Below are 21,601 nucleotides of genomic sequence, written 5' to 3' on the forward strand. Positions count from 1 at the left end.
ATATAAGCAATCTAATGTATCCATCCTATTGGCTAGGCTTATTCACTTTTAGTCAAGCTAAAATCAACATTCTACTTGTGCTTTTTCTCATACTTGCACATATATATGTGCATACACACACACGCACAAACACACACACAAACACCTAGTCACAAACTCTCTTAATTCAGATTCTGGGTATATCCAAGACGAATGAATTTGGTATGAGACTCCTTTTCTCCATGTAAGGCTATGGTTAAGAGCACTGGCTCAGGAGGCAGCCAGATATGGGTTAAAAGTCTCTACCAACCTCAGTTCCCTTATCTATAAGCTAGAGATAAAAGCAGTATATATTTCACTGGTGTAAGAAGATTAAATGGGAAAAAAAAGTATGCAAAAATGCCCAGCACAGTCATATGCATTATTTAATATTAAACAATCATATTTGTATTAGTACAAGTAGGTATCTTTTTTTCTCCTCAGAGCAACACCTTTTTCCAAAGAATGTTGGAACTCTGTGTTAGGACGGTGCTAACAGTGTACTGATCACCTTGACCCTGCTCTGATCTGAATAACATATCTTTCCAAGCCAATGTGCATTTAGATTTTTTTCACAGCAAAAACACACATACAGGGTGGGCCATGGTGGCTTAGTGGCAGAGTTCCCGCCTGCCACACCGGAGACCCGGGTTCGATTCTTGGTGCCTGCCCATGCAAAGAAAGAAAAAGAAAAAAACAACACATGTACAAATGTAAAAGTTTTATGTTGCTGATTTACTGATTGATAAGTTTACTTTCAATGGATGCTTAATCTGTGTCATGCAACACTATATAATGCATATAAAGCACAGGATAAATAAGTCCATCACTAGATTGTCATGATAAATTGCAATTCAGCTCTAACTGTTCTCAATTTATGTATAAGAAAATCATCTCCCAGATAATTTGAGAAACTTGCCTAAGTTCCACTGCTGGTAAAGGTCATGGACTTGAAACTCAGGTGTGGCTCTAAAGCCCGGTGCTTCTTCACACACTGTTTTGCTCTCAGTTTGTGTGATTTGTGTGTCATATAGGATTTTTTGTTTATTTGTATTTTGGTTAAGATGGGACGTTTGGTCCATAGAAGCATCTGAATATCTGAATAGTATTTTAGAAACTATAGCAAACTATGAATTTGCATTTTTGAATTTAGAAAAAGTAATAGATATAAAGATATATAGATATATAGGAAATGTTCCCTGAGATTTTACATAATTTGTGTAATCTTTTACCTGTAAATTCTGGGACAGATAAAATAGTTTACTCGTCTGTTATCTCTAAACTGCGAGGTTTCTTTTATGCCTGCAAACTACCCAGAGGGCATGGTAAATGCCCTGCCTTTTAAGACTTCCCAAAGACTGGAGGCCAACCGCTTTCAAACAGAAATATTTACTGAGAAGCTAATCCATGTATCAGAGATCTGAAAAACAAGAGCATGACTAACAGCTGAAAATAGAGTTCATTACTAGAGCAATCTGCAGTGAGCCCAGGGGAAGGTTGTCTAATTCTAGAAATGGTGTGTTTAAAAGAAAACTTAAGAAAGGAGTTAGGTCAAAGGATATATTTTAGAAGTTGGACAAACTGATTTAAATTTCTGAATATTAATAAAGATAAAGAAATTGAATAAAATGAGTCTTACTAATTTCTTGCAATGCATCATGCAGTCTCATTCAGAAATATTTCCTTGTCTCTGAATATGTATGTTGGTCAGTACCAGTCTATAATAATGCAGGTAGACATTATAGGTGCCTGACATAATTGCATAGACTTTTTAAAACATCCTATTGCTTTGAGAAAAGTAGTGGGGATCTCCTGGTTATCATTAGAGATCATACTGCCACTTCATGGAATGAAAGAGTTGATAATAGTTTTGATTCAGAGTTAGGCAGAAACAGATTTTTTTTGAAGTTTTTTAATGAAAAGATAGATGGTCAGCAATAGGTTCTCAGGTCTCTGAGTGGGTTAGGACCCCTACAGAACGGTCAAGTCCTAATTTTAAGACTTCACCAATTAATAAACGATTAAAAACTATTTTCTAAAAGTATCCTATATACAAGTTTGTTTGTATATTAGAGCTGTCTTAGTTATTTTAGTATGGGAGGGCTGGCTAATTATTAAAATCCATTTGTAGGTTTAAAAAGATAATGAAATTAGTTGCCACAGATCATACAGAATGTCTTGTGTTCTGAATAACATCTGACTTTATACTTTTTGGAATATTTTGATATTAATTAAAATGGAAGAACAAGCAAAAAAAATAAGACATGAAAGTAACTAAACAACTAACAACACAACTTAATCATATAAGAAAATTAATATACTGAGTAGAGAGGTTTCCTAGGAGGAAAATGTGCTGGAAATTTTTTTTCTGAGTGACACAAAAAAGAAGCGAAGAGGAAGGCTATGATAACTGATGATTCGTGGGTGTATAACTTGTGTTTTTAATATATGCCAAGTCATTTAGTTCTCTCAGCAACCCTTCAACTTAGGCGCCATTACCTCCCCTTCATAGACTGAGAGGCTGTGGCAAAAGTTGCTGAATATTTTACCAGTGAGTCAGGAAATGACTGGAGCATGATCCAAACCAGGTCTCTGATTTAGACCCCATATTCTGACGTGTTCCCTTCAGTCACAAACACTTCAAGGAATCCCAGGAGATTCTTATCGTCCATAAGCCAATTTTAAGAGGAGAGAGTGTAAAGATCCGTCAACTGAAGATTAGTCAGCCTTCGTCATCAGGAGAGCTGAGGCATTTGACCTAAGCTAAAAGTGAGCAGGACACAAGGTGGGGAGAGCAAGATTGCACATAGATGGTGCTGCTTACTAAAAATAAAAAAAAGATGACATTAACATTGTCATGAGTGGACTCTCTTGGCTGAAGTGGAGAATGCCGATGGGAGAGAATCAACATAAATGAGCTTGACGGTATTGGCGAACCAATATTTATTAAATATCAAGGCATTATTAAGCAAATATAAAAGGGAACATGCTTTACACAATAAAGAAGCTAATCTTCTAGTTGCAGAGATATAGCATTTTTTAAGACTGTAAAACAAAATAATATATTTTGTTACATCATTCTCAGGGTAAAAATTATGATTACCGACAACTGGATTAAGGATGCTGCTTTGAAGTTATTTTTGTATCATATTATACTTGTCCTATTCTTGCGAAGCAGTCCACGATAATGCCAGGATACCACAAATTTCTAATCTTTTTACATTGCATGTATACACCCAATGGGATACTAGACAAAAAGTAAGAATGAATATATTAAGTGTATATGCATATGGATGAATCTCATATACACAAGATTGAATGAAAGAAGTTTGACACAAAAGAGACATACTGTGTGAGTCCATTTTTTAATTAAAAAAATTAAAAAAGCAAAAGCTAACCTATGGTGAAATCAGAAAATGATTACCTTTGGGGTGGTGAGTAGTGAATGGAAGATAGAATAAGGGAGGCTTCTGGGATTCTTGTAAAGTTCTGCTTCTTGATCTAGGTGTTGGATAAACAAATGGATTCAATTTGTGAAATTGAGCTGTGCATTTATAATTCATGTATTTTTCTATGTGCTTTTTATTAGCCACTATGATATTTGTGCTTTTGTTTGTATATGGTTACATTTCTCTTTCTACAGTTTCTCGTCTTTAAGGTACTGGTGTCTATTTCATTGTTCAGTGTGTGATGATATAAAAAAATAATATTATAGATCAAGGTCAATTGGATTTTTTCGCAACTCTGGAACAATAGGCCAGTCAGAGAAGACAAGTCAGCTCTGTGAAATGCAAGCATATTTTGGTGTAATATAAACAAAATGGGGAGAAATAACACTAATGGTTTCTGAATGAAAGGAAAATATCAAGTAGAGGAGCGTTGAAGGAAGAATTTATCACTGAGGGTTAGGTGATGTAAGCAAGGAATTTGATTATATGAAATATCACTGTCTTCAACAAGGAAAATTGAAGGCTAAGGAAAAATATGCTTTGTGATTGTCATCACCAGGGTTGAAAAACCCTGTCATTTTTGCGAGGGAGCTGAACCTTGAAAAGAAACAGATCATCAGGTGGGAACTATTACCTCAGCAAGCATTTCTCTTCCAGAGTTCTGTCATTTTGAGACTCTCTGCTGACCTTACCTTCTCATAATCAATTTACAGCTGCTGTCTCCCCCATGTAGCAGTTTTCAATACAAACAATATTAGATGTGGAATATGTCACAGAGCAGTGCAGAACTTAATACTTCTTGAGTAACATTCAGCATAGCTCACTGCCTTTGAAAATCCATCCATATGTGACCATCCATTATAAGACGTTATCTTACGATAGCTTTCTTGAAAGTGAATACTTAAGAACAGTTCTCCTCAATTTAACATGAAGTTATACCTGTATAAAGAATATGAAAGTCAAACCATTGTTAAAGATACTGATAAAGAATTCTAAATGGAATTTGCTCTTGTCACGAAATCCCAAGATAAATGCAGAAAATCCTCCCCGCAGAAAGAGAAAGGGATACAAGAAAGTGTTCATAAAGCACAACGAAGCAGCAAGAGCTCGAGAAAAAAATGGAATATATTGTGAAATGACATAATGAGAACTTCAGCTTCCCATTCATAGATAGGAAAGGAAGGCAAGACCTCAGGCTACAGCGGTAGGACATCTGACAGCAATCTTAAACAAGTGTAGCTTCATTAAAAGTAGTTTGCAGATATTTGAAGTACAAGAAGTGCCTGAGCACATGTTACAAGGAAAATTTTAAGATAACTTGTAAGTAGCAAGTCAACAAAACATGAAAACCAAAAATCAAAAGTCAAAACACATTGCTGTTGGCGATTTTATCATCGGATTGTATTTTGTAGGAACATATTACGTTAGTAGTTAAATTCCAAATACGCTGTACTGTTGGCAGCAAAATATAAGATATTTGAGTAAGAGTTTCATTATTAACCAATTTATGATCCTTTTATTTCAGTGGAGCATAAGGAACATGATAAAAATTTGCTACAAAAAAAAAGACGGCTTTGTTGAACAGGAGCGTATTTTTTATAGATTTTACAACAATAAAATGGGCCAAATATCCTTGTAAATTACATTAATGAGATAGATTGCTGCTTTTAATGGGGGCTCTGTGCTCTGCACTGTGCCTTATGCAGATTTCCCAGTTAATAAGCCTGAACAGTGTTTCTGTTAGTGGAAAATGAATCTGAAACGATTGTCAGATTATCTGTTTGGCATGCCTGACTGGTGTCTGGAATGGCACTTTGCTAATGTGCTATTACTCAGTGTCATTAACCCACACAAATGATTGAAAGGTGAATTTATATGTATACCGTGGGGCTTAGCACAGGGAACAGGCTGCAAATGATGCTGCAAAGGATAAAATGAGCCATTCATTTTGGATTTCCATTCTTTAGTCTAAATGTGCTTGTGTCAAAGCCATATGACATTTAAATATATGGGAAATAAGGAGACAAAATTATCTATAAAACACAACTTTGCATTACATTAATGGCTTACAAGTTACATAGTTAAAAAGTGGGCAGTGGTCTTCTCTTCTTGATGTTTATTCCTGGAGATCTTGGCAAAAAAGGTAAATAAATTAAATGCTTTGGGACCTATTTCATAATAGATTATTTTGGAAGCTTTATTTAGAAAGGTAGAACTTGTGATGGAATTGTGAAATGAAAGGCTTTTCACTCCATGAGAAGACTTTATTTGCAGTTGTGCATATTAATTAAAATACTTTTAAATGAAAAAAAATGTTTTTTTCTTTAAATAATGCACCTATAACACATTGCTAGCAAAATGCCATCAAATGGAAGTTACAGAATATCTTCCATTTAAGTCTTTTTAATAAGTTTTTGTTTGTTATTTCTTAAGCAGCAATTCTAACATACAGTTATGTTTTTTTAACTCAAAAGGCTTTGAAAATTTTGAACATGTTTTTAAATAACAGGTTGTGCCATTGTGCTTACTAAAGTAAACAGACCAGGAAAATATGCCTCAATTCTAAGTCTCACTTTGTACAAAGCAAATTTTTTTTTTTGGATTTGACAGAGACCCTTGGAGCCTGAAAGATCTCTAACTTAATCTCATTCTAGGTTTCAAAGTTATGGAAATAATTTGTTTTATAGTAAGATTTTCTTTAACTGAACTGCACACAGGATAAAAGTTTTTGACAGCATGGTAGTCATTCTCACTTAGTGGATAACGTAGTTTTCTTAAGTTCCAAAAAAGAAAATTAATCAGGATCCCCCCCACTGAAGGAAAGTGTTAAAATATGTATGTAAAAATGTCTGCATATGAAAGAAAATTTGACATGAAAATATAGAATAAAAAACTGTACGAAAGGAAAAAGTTACTCTTCAAATATGGTGTCATGTTAATAAATGAATTTGTGGGTCATGTTGACAGGAAGCAAGTCTTGTTTCAAGGTGTGGTGAACTGCCTGTCTCCAGAGTACAAGTTCTTGGAAAGCAGGAGACTCCCAGGATGATTTCTTGTCTAAAATACTGGATTCAGTGGCTGATTTCCACTGCTAAGATACTCTTTTCTTACCAGATGGTTCCTTCATTAAAATATGCAGTACTTTCTAATAAACTTTCTGAATACTGCCATAGATCTATTACTAGTAAGTGATAACATACTAATTACACACTGAGATCCTTAAATGAAATATTTCATACTTGAAACCTTATCCACATGCATCATTATTACAATGTAATATCTTTTTATCAAGTCATGCAATTTCAAACTAAAATCAACATTCCCAAGGAAAATCCCTTTTTCTAGTTTCAATTTTAGCTTCGTCCCCACTCCAGATTTTCCTTCTAGAAATAATGTGCCAAGTTCCAGCCACTCTTTTTGAATCTAAACTTAAATATACGCGCAGAAGTTATTTCTCGATTTTCTAATTTGGGTTCATTTTACTTGGATAATGGTTTACTTCTTTGTAGCTTTTATTTTCTTTGATAAAGAGAAAAAATTAAGTATTTTCTGACATTCATGATAGCTATAGCCTTTACAACACCATCAATCTGTCTTGTAGAGATTAAATATACTTCTTTTTAAAAACAATGCAGACCCCTGCAATTTAAAAAGAATAATTAGCCATTTCTGCTTAGCTAAGCTAATAGACCATAAGGGTTATTTGGATTTGCCAGAAGTGGATTTTATCCTCTTCTTAAAAAATTTATCAAGCCAAAATGATTTTTTTCTTGCTCTAGTTATACATGTTTGTTAAGCATAAGATTTGATAAATATGTGACCCCCTCTCAAAAGCTGGTATGAACTAGCCTTACTTTGCTTTGAGTACTCATTTTGCTCACTCCTGTAATTTATTGCCGTCATATATTGCAGCAACTTTTTCTCTGGCTCCCCTCTCAACCTTTTAATATCCACCACATGCCCCTCACTCCCTAGCATTAGAACTGCTCAAGGGAGCTGATCCCCTGCGATGAGGTTTGGCATCTCCAGGCAGATCCCCCATCTCTTTCCCGGTCATTGGGATTTACGTCTCGTTTGGCCCATCTTCTGTCGGCCAAGAATTCCAAGTTAAACTGGTGAAGGGATCCATGCTAACTTGTTCATTCATTTAAATTTATTTTAATATACTTCCTTTTCCTGTGAAGTCCACCTGGAATCAATACTTTCATGCACGGAAAATGCCAACACAGGTTCCATTTAACTTTCACTTAATTTTGTGGCCCTTTAAGACTATCTTTAGAATATATGTAGCAATTTTGGTCAACTGTGATTGTGAAACATTATTGTAAAATATGATTGTAAATTCCTGTTCTGTGACAACCTGAAATAAATGAATTCGTACTGCAAGACTGTAACATGCTTTGATTTTCTCTTTCTCTCTCTCTCTCTCTCTCTCTCTCTCTCTCACTCTCTCTGTCTCATCTCTGTCTTCCTCCCTCCCTTTCTCATTTTTCTGTTTCTCTTTCTCTGTCTCTCTCTTAGTTTATGTCTGTGGGTTGGCTTGTATGTCACTGTCTACACACACACACACACACACACACAAACACACACACACACTGCGTTTCATGTGATCCTATGCCTTCTCTACCAACCCACCAACCCCCAAATCTGCACTCATTATCTATTACCCCATAATAAATTAGCTGAAAATGTAAAGGCTTGAAACAACAAACATTATCTCTACACCGGTTCTGAGAGTAGAAATCCAAAAATAGTTTAAGTTGGCTGGTCATGGCTCATAAGCTCTTATGGGGTGGTGGTCAAGCTGTCAGCAGGGCCTAGAGTCCTCTGAAGGATGTGATTCCAAGTTGGCTCACACATGTATGTGGCTGTTGGCAAGAGGCCTCGGTTTCTGACCATGTGGTGTTCCCCCACAGGCTCACTTGAGTGTCCTCATGACATCACAGTTGGTTTCCATAGAGCAAGAGATCTAGAAGAGAACAAGAGAGCAAGCAGAAAAGTTCATTACCTTTTAGAGCCCAGTTTCCAAAGTGGTACACCATCGTTTCCACTTTATCGTGTTCGTTAGAAGTGAGGCACTAGATTCAGTTCACACCCATAGAATGTGATTGATACATATCATAAGCATCTGCCATCCTTAGGTTAGTGAAATTTTTAATCATGAAAAATGGATTTACCCATATCAAAGAAAGGAAGCATATCAAAGAACTTGTTGACATACCTTAACCCAGCATGCTATCAAGAAAGAATATTCCTCCAATCACTGAAATTACACTGTAATGAGATTTACTAGTGGTTTTTAAGGGTATAGCAGCATGGGTTCCTTTGAGGGCTGGAATTTTTTATCTTATTCATCCTTGACTCCATAGTTCCATTCTAACATAGAAACTGGTATATAGTAGGTGCTGAATAACTATAGACTGAATGAATGAAGAATGAATGCCCCCAAATGCTGAAATCTGCTTTCTAAACATCTAAAGTTTTACTATCAACGTTTTGTTCATCTTACTCTGCTTCCAGTGTTACTATGACAAAATGGAATTATTCCTTTTTTAAAAATATTAGATGTATTAAAAGTTACAAGTGCCCCAATTCATATAATTACCATCCAACATATATAGCTTATGTATAATTTACTATATATTGATAATTTGTTTTTATAAATCCTGTTTATCGCCTGTTAGTTTCACTAGATGTTAAGCTCCAAAAGGCCAGTATGTTTGCCTATTTTATTCAAGGAGGTATCCTCCAACTAGGACATTGTCTGACTTGGCATAGGCACTCTATGAATATTTATTAAATTAAATGATTAAAAATTTCACTAAACTAAAGATGACAGATCTCAATTCAGTGTTTGGAAGAATTTAGCTAAGATGTTGGTAAGCAACTGAAAATAGTTATAAGTATTTGGATAGCTTCAAAATAGCTCTCTTCTCTGGGCTGAGATCGTCATTGTTAAGGAGTTAATATGTAAGCCTCCATTGTTGAAATGCACACTTACTGTCCAGATGCAGGCGCATTAGAATGCTCCAGTTTCCATGCTTAGCTTGGAAAGTGGGATGGTCAACTTTTACAGCCAAACTATGGCAAAGAAAAGGTCTCAGTACTGTTAAAGATACAATTCCTATTCTGGGACATGAGCAAGAGTGCAAAGAGAAAGAAGGTGAAAATGGATATAGGGATGGGGAAATCACTTATTTCTAGCTCTGACCCTGAAATTAGAAACAGAATAACACAATGTGCAACACCAAATTTTTCTTCATTTTTTAAAAACTCCCCCCCTCCCCCAGATAGGGATCCATTTAGATATATTTGTCATCATTGGATTTTCTAATTTCTAGGGTATAAATTGCTGTAGATCCTAAATTAAACTATTGAATATTCTCTATTCATTTATATCCATCCCACATGTTACTCAAAATTATGGTGTAGATTTACATTAAAGAACTACCAAGTCTGTTCAGCAAGGATGGCAGGCAGTAAGAGGAAGACTCTTTGGCTTCCTTTTTACATGGAAGAAATAGCAATGCATATGGAGGAGCTGGAACTTTTTTGTGAAGCCCACAAAATATGACAGTGTGCACAATGATTCATATGATTTTAACATTCAAGCTCTAAAGCTATTCTAGGTAGAGACTACTTATTCTAATCTCCCTTTATAACAAATCATTTGGAATTATCTACCTCAAAGTCTGTTAATATGACAGTTTTTACTGTGGAACCTTTTCCTCCTATTTTGGAGATGGAAGCAACTGGCTGCAGGTGGCATGAGAAGTCATACAAGGATGGATGATGTAGGAAATATCTTCAAAATAATTCATTCACTTCCTTTCCTGAGTGCTCCTAAGTTCATTTACATGTTATTATTGTTTATTTAACATAGTCTGCAGTGACCCATATAGTTTCATTTGGACCTCTGCCCTCTGAAGTATTTATGCTTTTCATGGGACCCTGAAGATGTTGGACGGGCAGTCACGTGTTTCTGTTGACAGTAGGAACTACTTTTAGTATGGCTCATCTCCCTATGAAATTCTCCAAAAGAATTTCATTTTCATTATTTAACACCCCATTACAGTTTTCTTTTGAACATTAGAACTCTTCAGGTTCACTTATTGTGACCAAAGTTGAAAGTTAATGCTAAACTCCATTTTGAAAAGAGTAGAAAATATTCTTAGCTCATCCTTTTTCTCTTTTTAGTTTTACAACTTACATGAGAGGTCTGTTGGAAGTTACCCTCATTTGAAACAAAAGCCTATTTGGAATGTTTCATGCTCAAGATAAGAAAATAAGACATGAGTTGTAAGATAAATACATACAAATGATTCACATGAATACTTCTATATAAGGATGTGAACTCTTCGTAATGAACATACATCTATGGATTTTACAGAAGTGTTATTTAGGAAGTGTTATCCTGTATTTAATTAATCACCCTTGATGATAATGCATGAGAACATGTGATTATGCCCATAAGCTAAAGAACTTAAAATAGCACGATTTAGATTCTTCTACATTTTTGGCATAAAAAATGAAAAAGCCTTTCATGTACCGCCAAGGATACTGTCAAATAACAATTTCTGAGGCTTGGAAACTTCTCTAATCAGACTCTTCTTAATGTTGCTGTGCTCGATACTTGTCGTCTTTAACTGTCTTTGACTAATTCTCATGTCTTAAAGGAAGATGGAATGGCTCTCAAATGCTAAGATTAAAATGCCAGATGCAGCACATGAATCAATTGTAAATGACAAAAACAAACAGTAACAATTTCATTTCCTTGGAACCCATTCATTATTATGCAGCCTGCCAATGATGCTCATTGTTCGGCTCCTCCCAGCAGACTGACTTAACCTTCACCAAGTATTTTTTCTTTGTAAGTAAACCAATGTGAAGCTTTTTAGGTGAACTGCATGGTGCGGTTCAGTATCAACAGTTGCAAATAGATTTTTCTGGGTCAATAAAATGAGATGTTTCTCTTTATTCACATATCCGACACTTTCTGTGATGTGATAAAAAATGGGACCTTGTGAATAATAAAGTTTTGTTTCCTGTGTGAGCTCATATTTTCAGCTTGTAAAAAGTCCTTGTGTTGGTGTACTCCATCTTGCAGTTTCTGAGAAAGCTGGCTTACTGTAAGGATTTGCTAATCCTTATGCTATTAAGATGCTTCATCATTTAAGTCTGAATTTTAATACATTTAATAATATAGCTGTAGAGTTTAAAAATAGTTAGGATGCAAACCTCTGTGGTGCTCCCATACCTGCATCCCTCTTCTCACTGTCCCCAGAGGGCATGGTCCGATTTTTACTCATCTTTGTGGACAGAGTACTCAACACAGTGGTTTAAAAATAGTAGGGACTCAAAATAGCTTTGATGAGTAAATGAAAGAATGGTTAAATGGATGTAAACATTACTCTGAAGCATATGGCATTATCTGAGAGTTATAATATCCCATTATATCCTCCTTTGTCCTCCTACTTTGTCTTACAAAGAATGTAACTAATCTAAGTTATTCATAGTCTTTACTGGGAAGCCCTTTCAGTATTGAGACCCACCAGACTTTCTGCTCTGTCCTCTGCTCCATGCTTCTCATTAAAATAGGTTCCTGAATTCTTGTCTCGTTTGCTCCCTGAGTATTAGCCTCTGCTTATGCCGCATTCTATCATCACTCACAGCACGGTTGGGTTTCTTTGCTCTTTTAAATCAGGACAGCCTGGTGTCTTCTAGGCTGAGCCCTCTCCTGCCCCAGCTTCTTCCTTAGCATCTTTCCTCATAGCAGCAGAAGCGTCTTGTTCTCACTTTTTGCAAATACTTCCACAAGAGCAGTGTTGGTTGTTTCCATGAAAGGTCTGCATGATCCCTGGGGTCTTTTATCCTCATGTGTAGGTTGCAGTGAAGAGCCCCACCCTGGCTGCCACTCCAATCACTCCCCTTATTCATCAGCCTTTCACTTCTTCCCCTTTTGGCTGGGAGCCTGGTGTATCTCCAACAAAAGCTTAGGGTTGAGCAGGCAGGGAGAACACAGCATGCTTGAGGCTGCCAGCTGCAAGACCATCTTGCCTACCCGAAGCAAATCAAGTGATCATCTGAGATATTTCTTGGATTTCCTATTTAAAAGGCAGTGAGATCAAAGACACAGCTACCCTCAGAGGTTTGAAGACTAGCAGAGCAGTCTCAAGTCCTTCGGCCCTTTGTGACCCTCAACAGTTCACTGGGGAAACAACGTTATTTCCCATTCAAATGCCTGAATGTGTGTGCTTATTTTGCAGTATGTAATTTGACTGTCTACCTTAATCAACTAGCCTGGAGAATTGACTTGCTTAAATATACTTTCTTGAATATACACATCAATAAGGGGAGGGCCATTCTTTAATTATTTGAATACTTTGGAAAAAAAATCATCTATTGAAGTAGCTTTTAAATTGACTTTTTGCCACATAAATCCAGGGTGTATGTATGTACATATGTGTGTGGGTTTTTTTGTTTGTTTTAGGAGAGGGCTAACACATTAAAGGGGTTAGCGTGTACTCATCATTGAGAAGGCTTTCTCTGATTTTCCCTCAAAACTGAATTCCCTTCCTAGGATAAGAATTTACCCTTGAATTAAGAATTACTCCTGAAGATTTTACTTTTATGTTCAGGATTTACTTGACTATTTTCTCTATTAGAATGCATTTAGGTGAAACGGGATTGTATGGACAGGGCATGGACCTTATTTATGATTTTACATTTTACTCTTAGTACCTATTTGGCACCTGGAACACATTTATCATTCAATAAATAATTCTTTAATTTATAAGTAATTCCATAATGCACATTGTGCCATTGTCCTGTAACTGGTTGAAAATTTCCATTTTTTGTTGTCTAAATTTATAATTATTCATTGTGTATCCACTTAGGTAAACTCTGTATACACATACATATGTGAAACAGATGGTATTTACATGGAGGGAGGGAGGGAAAGTGAGTGAATATTAAGGAAATTTTTTTTGGACAACAACAGTTAAAAAGCAGCAATAGCTATTTTTTAGTATGGTTGTATTTTATTGTCTTTCAGCATATAATCTGTCTATTCAGTCACCTAAAAAACCTCAAGTCTCTATCAAGTTGATTGAAGAAATAATTGTGAGAATCATTAAAACAAATAAAAGGTCAATAACTAGTTCCAAATGCCAATTAAATAACCACAAAGATGAAAATAAGAAGCAAAGAAGAGTTTCCTTTCATTTGGAGAAATTGCCATGTATGAAAAGATATTTTGGGTTGCTGGCAAAGCAGTCTGTCCTTTTTCAGCAGCATTACAAACATCAATCTCATTGCCTTGAATCCACTGTGATTGAATTCTTCCCCTGTGGTAGGCATTGGGTTAGGCAAAAGATTAGAAAAACACAAGGTTTGAGCTGTGCAACAGCATACTGAGGATGTAGTTGCCAAAGTAAAAATCCAGAGTTGTTTTTCTAAGGAAAGTATAGGGATAATATGATGGAGAACAAAAGACTAGAAAAAAGAAAATATTTCATTTTTAACACTACAGTTAGTCTCATTTGTCAGCTTGTGATCATGCTCTAATGTAAAACAGAAATAATGTTTACACTAATGTGAATAACTTGATTAAATCTCTTTTGGATTGTAATTATATTTTGAATGAGTCAACAATAATTTATAAGTTGACTTAGGAGAATATTTTTATCCTTACATTTGATTATAATGTCGCCACAATACAGTATTTCACTCACAGAGAGCACTGAACTTCACTCTCCAATTGGCCTCTCCTGTCATTATTTCCACTCATTCCTTGCTTCATGTTGGAAAAGGGAGTTGTATCATATTTTAACTTCATATGAAGAATCAGTCTAGTCATAAGTTATTATAAATTTCATGCCACATGCCATCCTTAGAGAAGAGAGATCTTTTGCATTAACAACTTTTCCTTCAAGTCTATCTCAGAGAATCCACGGAGGACCTGTTCTTTATCACCAGCATACTTAAGTATGCAGAAGAGTTGTTACTTTCAAAATTTGAAATTAAGATTTATGAATATTTTCTATAATAAAATGTGGCATTCCAGAATGTAATATGTCAAAATATTAGAAATATCTGAACTATTTTAACATCATTGTGCCTATGCAGAAAACATTACACTGTGTATAATTTTTTGCAAATAATTGTTGTATCTGTCTACATGAATGGTAGGTAGAATTCTATGATGGCTCACAAAAGCCCTCCTCCTGATGTACACACCCTGTTTGAGCCTCTCCTTTTGACCCTGGGCAGAGCTGTGACTATGATGGAATGTTACTCCTATGATTATGTTACATTATTGGGTAAAATCAAATTTTGATTTTGTAGATGTAATTAACACCCATAAATGGTTGACTTTTTGTTAATCAAAAATATAATACGCATTGTGTTTAAATTATTCTATTGAGGAAAGCTATTATAATGATTATTTAAAATTTAATATTGTATTATGCTCATATGTGTAACCAGACAGAACTTTTCAAAAAGTGAGCCTATCATAAGGAAATATGAAAAACACGCTTTATTCTTCAAAAAGAAAATATCTGAATGTCGATACCATCCACACACAGTTATAGAAACTTAAAGGCTTGTGAACTGCAGTTGCTCACTTACAGTCTTAATGGGGTTTTCCCATTAATTTGTTACTTTTACTCTTTTGATAAAAATTTGGTTTTCTTATATTTTATCCAAAGAAAACCTTATCTTCATAAGAAATAAGTGAAATCTGAATTTAGCATGTCAATATATTCTGATTCATTGGCTAATATGAAAACATCCTTACCTAGTGCTTAACATAATTATAAGGTGCAAATGTTGTAAGAAGTGTTGTATTTCATACAAATACCTAATTCATAAGTGTCTTAGTTTGTAAGCTGCTGGAATGCAGTATACCAGAAATGGAATGGCTTTTGAAAAGGCAATTTATTAAGTTGTAAGTTTACAGGTCTAAGGCCATGAAAATTTCCAAAGTAAGGCACCCAGAGAAAAATACCTTAACTCCAAAGGGCCGATGAATTTCGGGGTATCTCTCTCAGCTGGGAGGGCACATGGTGATGTCTGCTAGGTCTGTCTCCTCATTTCATAAGGCTTCCCCAGGGGTGTTTTCCTTCTGGATTGCCTGGATTTCCTAAAGGTCTCAGTCTGTGTGGGCACTGTTGGCTCTAAGCTTTTTCGAATGGTTCCTTCTTAAAAGGGTCCAGAAAGCAACCCCCCTTGCATGGGTGGAGAAACATCCCCATGGAAACCATCTAACCAAAAGGTACCACCCACAATTGGGTGGGTCACATTTCCATGGAAACAAGCAAAAAGCTCCCACCCAGCAATACTGAATGAGAATTAAAGGACATGGCTTTTCTGAGGTACACAACAGTTTCAGACTAGTACAATAAGGAAGTAATCAATATCTTTCATATTTAGAAAATTATGAAAGACATTTGTTTCCAACTTGTAATAATGATGTTATTATAATTAATGACCATTCTTTCCTAAAAATGGAATATTCTTCTGGAATATTCTTTTATGCCATCCTGAATTCCACATGTGTGGAATGAGTTAATGCCACATTCACATTCCTTACTTACTTCAAAAGGAGTTGAAACCCATACTAACTGCTCTGCCTCTAGCTATATTATACTGGGCAGATCATTCTCAAGGTTGTTAGAATATTTATAAGTTATAAAGAAGTTTATCAAATCCATTGTATTGAACTGGCTTGTAATTATAGTCTATTCGTATACATTTATTGTAGTTTGGCCATTTACAATATGACTTGTGGGTCTAATACCCTCTCAGTCAATTACATGTGCATAATCGTTATTGAACCAAAATAGACAATGTCAGCTCTGGAGCCAGCATTGTCTACTACCTTTAATGGGCCTTTAGGGGCTTTTAATACTCTGATTACTGGAATGATAACAGCATCTATCTACTGAAAAACTAACTGTACATTTTAATGTTTTTGATCTTCAGGTACAAACCAAAGTCAGTTCTTAGAGGAAAGAACATCAAGTACCTATTGCAATGCCATCATAAAATTATATGAATTGAATTCTAGGTCAATTTTACTAAAAAATATATAGGAAGGGACCTGAAATTTGAAGGGAGATTTAAGGGTTGGAAGGGTCAGGAACCACTGATGGAACTTTTGTCTTTACTAAAAAATAATATTAAAATGGGATACAAGTTTCCTTTTAACTTTATGTTCTTTCTTAAAAGAGATACAGTGAACAAATTACCCAGGATAATTCCTAAAATTAAAAGGTGCTAGTCTGGACTGCAAGATATGTTAGTTTGTTGAATGCTGCTGGAATGCAATATACTGGAAATAGGTTGGCTTTTATAAGGGGGTTTTATTAAGTTACAAGTGTCCAAACTAAGGCATCCAGAAAAAGATACCTTGACTCAAGAAAGGCCGATATCTGTCACATAGGAAGGCATATGTCTGGCATCTGCATACTCTCCCAGCTTCTGCATTCTCTCCCAGCGTCTGCATTCTCTCCCGGCTTCTGTTCAAACGGCTCTCTCAGCCCCTGTGGATCCTTCTCTCTGCTGGGTTTGTTTAGCATCTCATAGGGAGGCACATGGCAACGTCTGCTGGGCTCTGAATGTCCAAATGTCCATGTCTGGGCATCTGCCCTCTCTGTTGGCACTCCAGGCCTCTCCTTCGGCACTCCAAGCAGTTCCAAATGTCTGCGTCTGTGTCACTTACTGGTTCCTGTCCAGCTTCTGCTGGCTCTCTCTGCTCCTGGCATCTCCTGGGACTTCTGCATTGCCAGACATCTGCGTCTCTGTCGGCTCTCTAGCAACTGTTCTCCAAGCACCTGAGCTTACTCCAAAATGCTCCCCTTTTAAAGGACTCCAGTAATCTAATGAAGACTCACCTTGAATGGATGGAGTCATATCTCCATCTAATCAAAAGTCCATACCCACAATTGACTGTGTTACATCTCCATGGAAACAATACAATCAAAGTTTCCACCCCAAATAAAAGGTCTGCCCCCACAAGACTGGATTAGGAAAGAAATCATGGCTTTTCTGAGGTACGTAACAATTTCAAGCCAGCAGAAGAGAATTCTTTTCAAAGCAACTCAAAGGAAATTTGTAAATTCAGAATTCATTCATTCATTTATAGAGCTAATTGAAAAAGCTGAGATTAAAGTTAAACTGATGGTTATAAATTCCGCCATACCACTTAAATTTGGGAACCACTTGTATTCTACTAAATAATAGTAATAATATTACTTAGTCATAGGATCATTTTGAGAATTATAGGAATTAACATATGTAAAGCTACAGTAAGTACTCAATAACCTTTGATCGTTATTATTCATTGAATCAGTTAAACAAAAATTTCATGAGTACCTATTACTGTCTAACAGAGAAGATGTATTTTGATAATCAAACTATCCTGTAAAAATGAACGTTTTAATCTTGAAAGTCCTTAGGAGAGATCTCACTAAAGTCCTTTCCTCTCCTTAGTAAACTCTGATAAGGAACTACATATTTTGAGGTTCAAAGGAAAGAAATGAGAAACAAAATTTATAATTTTGGAAAGAAAAAGGAAGAAATGAACAAGACAAACTAAAATTATGTGAATCAACTTCTGGGAAAAGACAAATAGGTAGCTAAGGGAAGGACAGAAAATTCTATTCTCATTTTTATTTTCCAAACATTTTTTACTGACAGAAAAATCATAGTCATCAGAAATTCCATTAGTAGAAATGTGGTCCATAGACATCTTCTGAAACATCTTTATAGCTCAGTGCCTCCTATTTCCTGGCCAAAGCAGAGATAGAAATGTATATTAGGACTAGGCAGACCTGCTCATTCAAATTAGAGGCTCCTAAATCCCTATATTGATAGTGGGCAGCTTAGAGTCACATTTCTTTGTAAACTATATCACAACGATATATCAGAACAATTCTGATTGAAGGGGAAATTGTACATACATACACACCAGCACATGCATATACTTGTTCAAGCATAATCCGAATCATAGAAGATATTAGATTAAAGCACCAAACTACCTCCATAACAAGTAAATGGTCCTAAACATAAGGTGCTGGGTCATAGATGGTACTCATTTTTGAGTCCTATTCCCTATGAAGCAAAGAAGCTGGTTTTAGACTTGGAACTCTGGACTCACTACCAAGGGCAGATTCTCCTAGACTGACATCACAAATAAAGCTGTTCTCATTTCTCACTGTTCTGTAAGACAGAACTCTGGGAGTGGGTTAGCCAGGTTCTCTGCTGAGGATCTCACCAGGCTGATATCAGGGTGTCAGCTGGGGTTTTGAGCTCATCGGAGTCTTGGGTTTTCTTCCAAGGTCAGTGGTTTTTAAACAGTTCACTTTCTTGTGCTATTAGACTGAAGTCTCCATTTTCTTGCTGGTTGTCAGTTCTTAAAAAGAGATTCAATCTCAATCTCTCTCTCCCCCTCCTGCTCTCTTTGTCCTCCTTTTCTATCCCTATTTCTCTTTCTCTCCAAGTGACTCAGGATTCAGAATTAAAGAAAAATTTCAGTTTGACCATAGTAATACAACTGCTGAAATAGTAACAGCCTTAAATGCAGGCAAATAGGAAATGTGAGTATAGAACAGAGGCCTTCCAGCTGTGTGCCTTCAGTTTTTTTGTTTCCTTAGAGTGAAATATTTTGTGCCTTCCTCAAACAAATAAAGCTAAAACATAACAAGCACCACAAAATATTAAGAGTATTTGATACTGTCACCACAGTTCTTTAATAGCAAACTTTTAGTAGATGAGTAAAGAGACAAGAGGAGGTGTTTTCTGTCTTTTGTTTTTGTTTTTTTTTTTACATGGGCAGGCTCTGGGAATCAAACCCAGGTCTCTGGCATGGCAGACAAGAATTCTGCCACTGAGCCGCCATTGCCTGCCCAAGGTGTTTTTTTTCATATTTTTGTTTGTTTGTTTGTTTGTTTCAGGAAATACACTTTAAAAAAAAAAAGAGCAACCCACCCTGGAAAAATCTGTACTCTGAATGCAAAACTGTTGCCTTCTCCGCTTTAAAAAAAATAATTTATTTAAAATCAGTGTACAAAGCATATCTGAAAAAAGAAAATAAAAGATAATGGATGTTTTCCTAATGCTTTTGAATTCAAGTTGAGTTAAATCAACAGCCCTGGAAACTATGACAAAGTATAAGGAAAGAATGTGTGCATAAATATATAGGTAAAAACATTGTGTTTGGAATTTGTCATTGACTTTTAATCAGGTCATTTTAAAAGTTTGTCAACTATATTATACTCCATTCAAGAGTCTCTATTGTGTATATACACATGCAAAGAATTTTCTGGGAGCCTTGAAATTAGAGATGAATGTAGTATCTTTTTCCTCATGTTAGTCATGGTTAAACTAGTCATTTCTTTGGTTTTAAATTCCTGTGGACCTAAAAAATACTCATATGCTTTTTATTTGCTAAACAAATAAATCTCTATCTCATATTTGCATAGGAACAGAATCTTTCAATCATATTTGTATAAATTCCTTCACAATAATATACACTACCCATTAAAAATGATGTAATATGTAATTATATTTTAAAACAAAAAACCTCTTCTTGAGCACATAGGTACATGATGTCAAATTCTTCAACTTACCTGAATTTTTCAGAGTCCAAATTTTTTTCTTTTTACATGGGCAGGCACCAGGAATTGAATCCAGGTCCTCTGGCATGGCAGGCAAGCATTCTTGCCTGCTGAGCCACCGTGTCCCGCCCCAGAGTCCAAATTTTGATAAGAACGTGAATATTTATAATTTCCTTAACGTTTCTTGACTCCAGGAATATTTTAAGTCAGATAATATCCATCATTTGTAAATTAAATCTAAACACAGTAATTAGCTTCATTTTCAGAATTTGTATTGAATGCCAGAATCAAATTAATCTTGGATCCTGAACTTGAGAAAGATCTAGTGACAAAGGCAGTGAAAATTGTACCGACTTATGAGTTACCAAAGGAAGTTCATTCATTTCCACCACCACTAAGTTAAGTTCCTTCAACTCAATAAGCTCTCCGCACCTACAGCCCACTTTCCCGCCATCTTGTTTTCCAACTTGTTCACCTTCCCCAAACCTAGTGGATTTAATTCACCCTGTAGCTTTATTTTACTTGCCAGAAGATAACTAGCAGGTTTTCTCTTCTCAGTTTTGTGATTTTAATCTCACTTTGTTGGTGGACTGCTCCATCTGTTAATATTATATTCTGAATTCATGTTTCGTTGCCCTACTATCAGCATTGCCATCACATACACAGCACTTAAAATTAGGAGGAGTTTACACACAACAATGTAGAGGCTGTGTGTTGTGCACCTGCGGTCACCTGCAGACCTCAACAGGCAGCAGGAATCCCCTTACCAAATTAATGAGCATCTAGGACCTGGCTTTTCAAACTGGTAGTTTCAGATCCCAGTGGATTCAGTCTTATCTCATGTCTATACTGATTTATTGACCAAAAATTCAGTTTAAGCCAAAAAAATATATAACCCTTAGGGTCGAATACACCTAAGGACATGGCAAGCACAATCTGTCCCCTTAGTCTAGGTATGTGGGAAGCCAAATCATGTAGTAGGTCAATGTATTCATTTGCTGCTAGAACTAAAATCTCAAGGACCAGAATATCAATGTCTGTATGATAAAAGTCTTTTCTTCCTGTAAGTGGATGGACATGGAAAGATAAGTTATAAAGCTTGCTTGGAGTAAGAGCAAGGAGAATTAGATAAAGCATATATGGAATGGGTTTGGACAGCAAATGAAGTAGGAAAGGTATTATTAGTGGGAAAAGTAAAGTGCAATACAACACTGTGCCTCTGTCTCCAACTTAGGCATGACTTTGTCACTAGGAAGCAAATTTTAGAAGTTTATTGCCCAAGCTCATACTTTTCTGGATACTTTGAATATTAGCCTCTGTGATTCCTCTTTTAATTTGATCCCATGGGTAACTAATATTCTTCTGCCTTATTCATGGATTAAGACACTATTTTTAATACTTGTTCACATTTCATATAGCTCTGTCTTATTCTATTTTGTTTACCTCTTATAGTTCAGGTTTGGGAAGGTAAGATAATTCCTTGTTTGTTTGTTGACGTTTTTGAGGAGTATC

The 21,601-nt window shown here is 35.8% G+C and overlaps 1 protein-coding gene and 1 long non-coding RNA gene across 15 annotated transcripts in view; one reads left to right on the forward strand and one right to left on the reverse strand.

Annotated features, from left to right (window-relative positions):
* The window catches only part of UNC5C (unc-5 netrin receptor C), a 381,478-nt gene that overhangs the window by 68,785 nt on the left and 291,092 nt on the right, over nucleotides 1–21,601 (forward strand). For 8 of the 12 annotated variants that reach the window (XM_077142818.1, XM_077142819.1, XM_077142816.1 and 5 more), the window contains exon 1: nucleotides 17,535–18,811. The exons of 3 other annotated variants lie outside the window; for them this stretch is intronic. The gene's annotated coding sequence lies outside the window, so the exon portion shown is untranslated. One more of the 12 variants, XM_077142824.1, reaches the window with a different exon arrangement.
* LOC143668234 (uncharacterized) lies at nucleotides 573–18,643 on the reverse strand. 3 transcript variants are annotated; one of them, XR_013168354.1, is made up of 5 exons: nucleotides 18,442–18,643; nucleotides 8,180–8,436; nucleotides 4,160–4,406; nucleotides 3,443–3,519; nucleotides 573–684 (listed from the first exon to the last, which is right to left on the reverse strand). It is a non-coding gene; the product is annotated as an uncharacterized LOC143668234 (long non-coding RNA). The 3 variants fall into 3 exon arrangements; XR_013168356.1 differs by having other exon boundaries at nucleotides 576–684; nucleotides 18,512–18,643; XR_013168355.1 differs by lacking the exons at nucleotides 573–684; nucleotides 3,443–3,519 and having other exon boundaries at nucleotides 4,144–4,406.

This window comes from Tamandua tetradactyla, chromosome 24 (assembly GCF_023851605.1).
Source record: "Tamandua tetradactyla isolate mTamTet1 chromosome 24, mTamTet1.pri, whole genome shotgun sequence".
NCBI classification, from domain to species: Eukaryota; Metazoa; Chordata; class Mammalia; order Pilosa; family Myrmecophagidae; genus Tamandua; species Tamandua tetradactyla.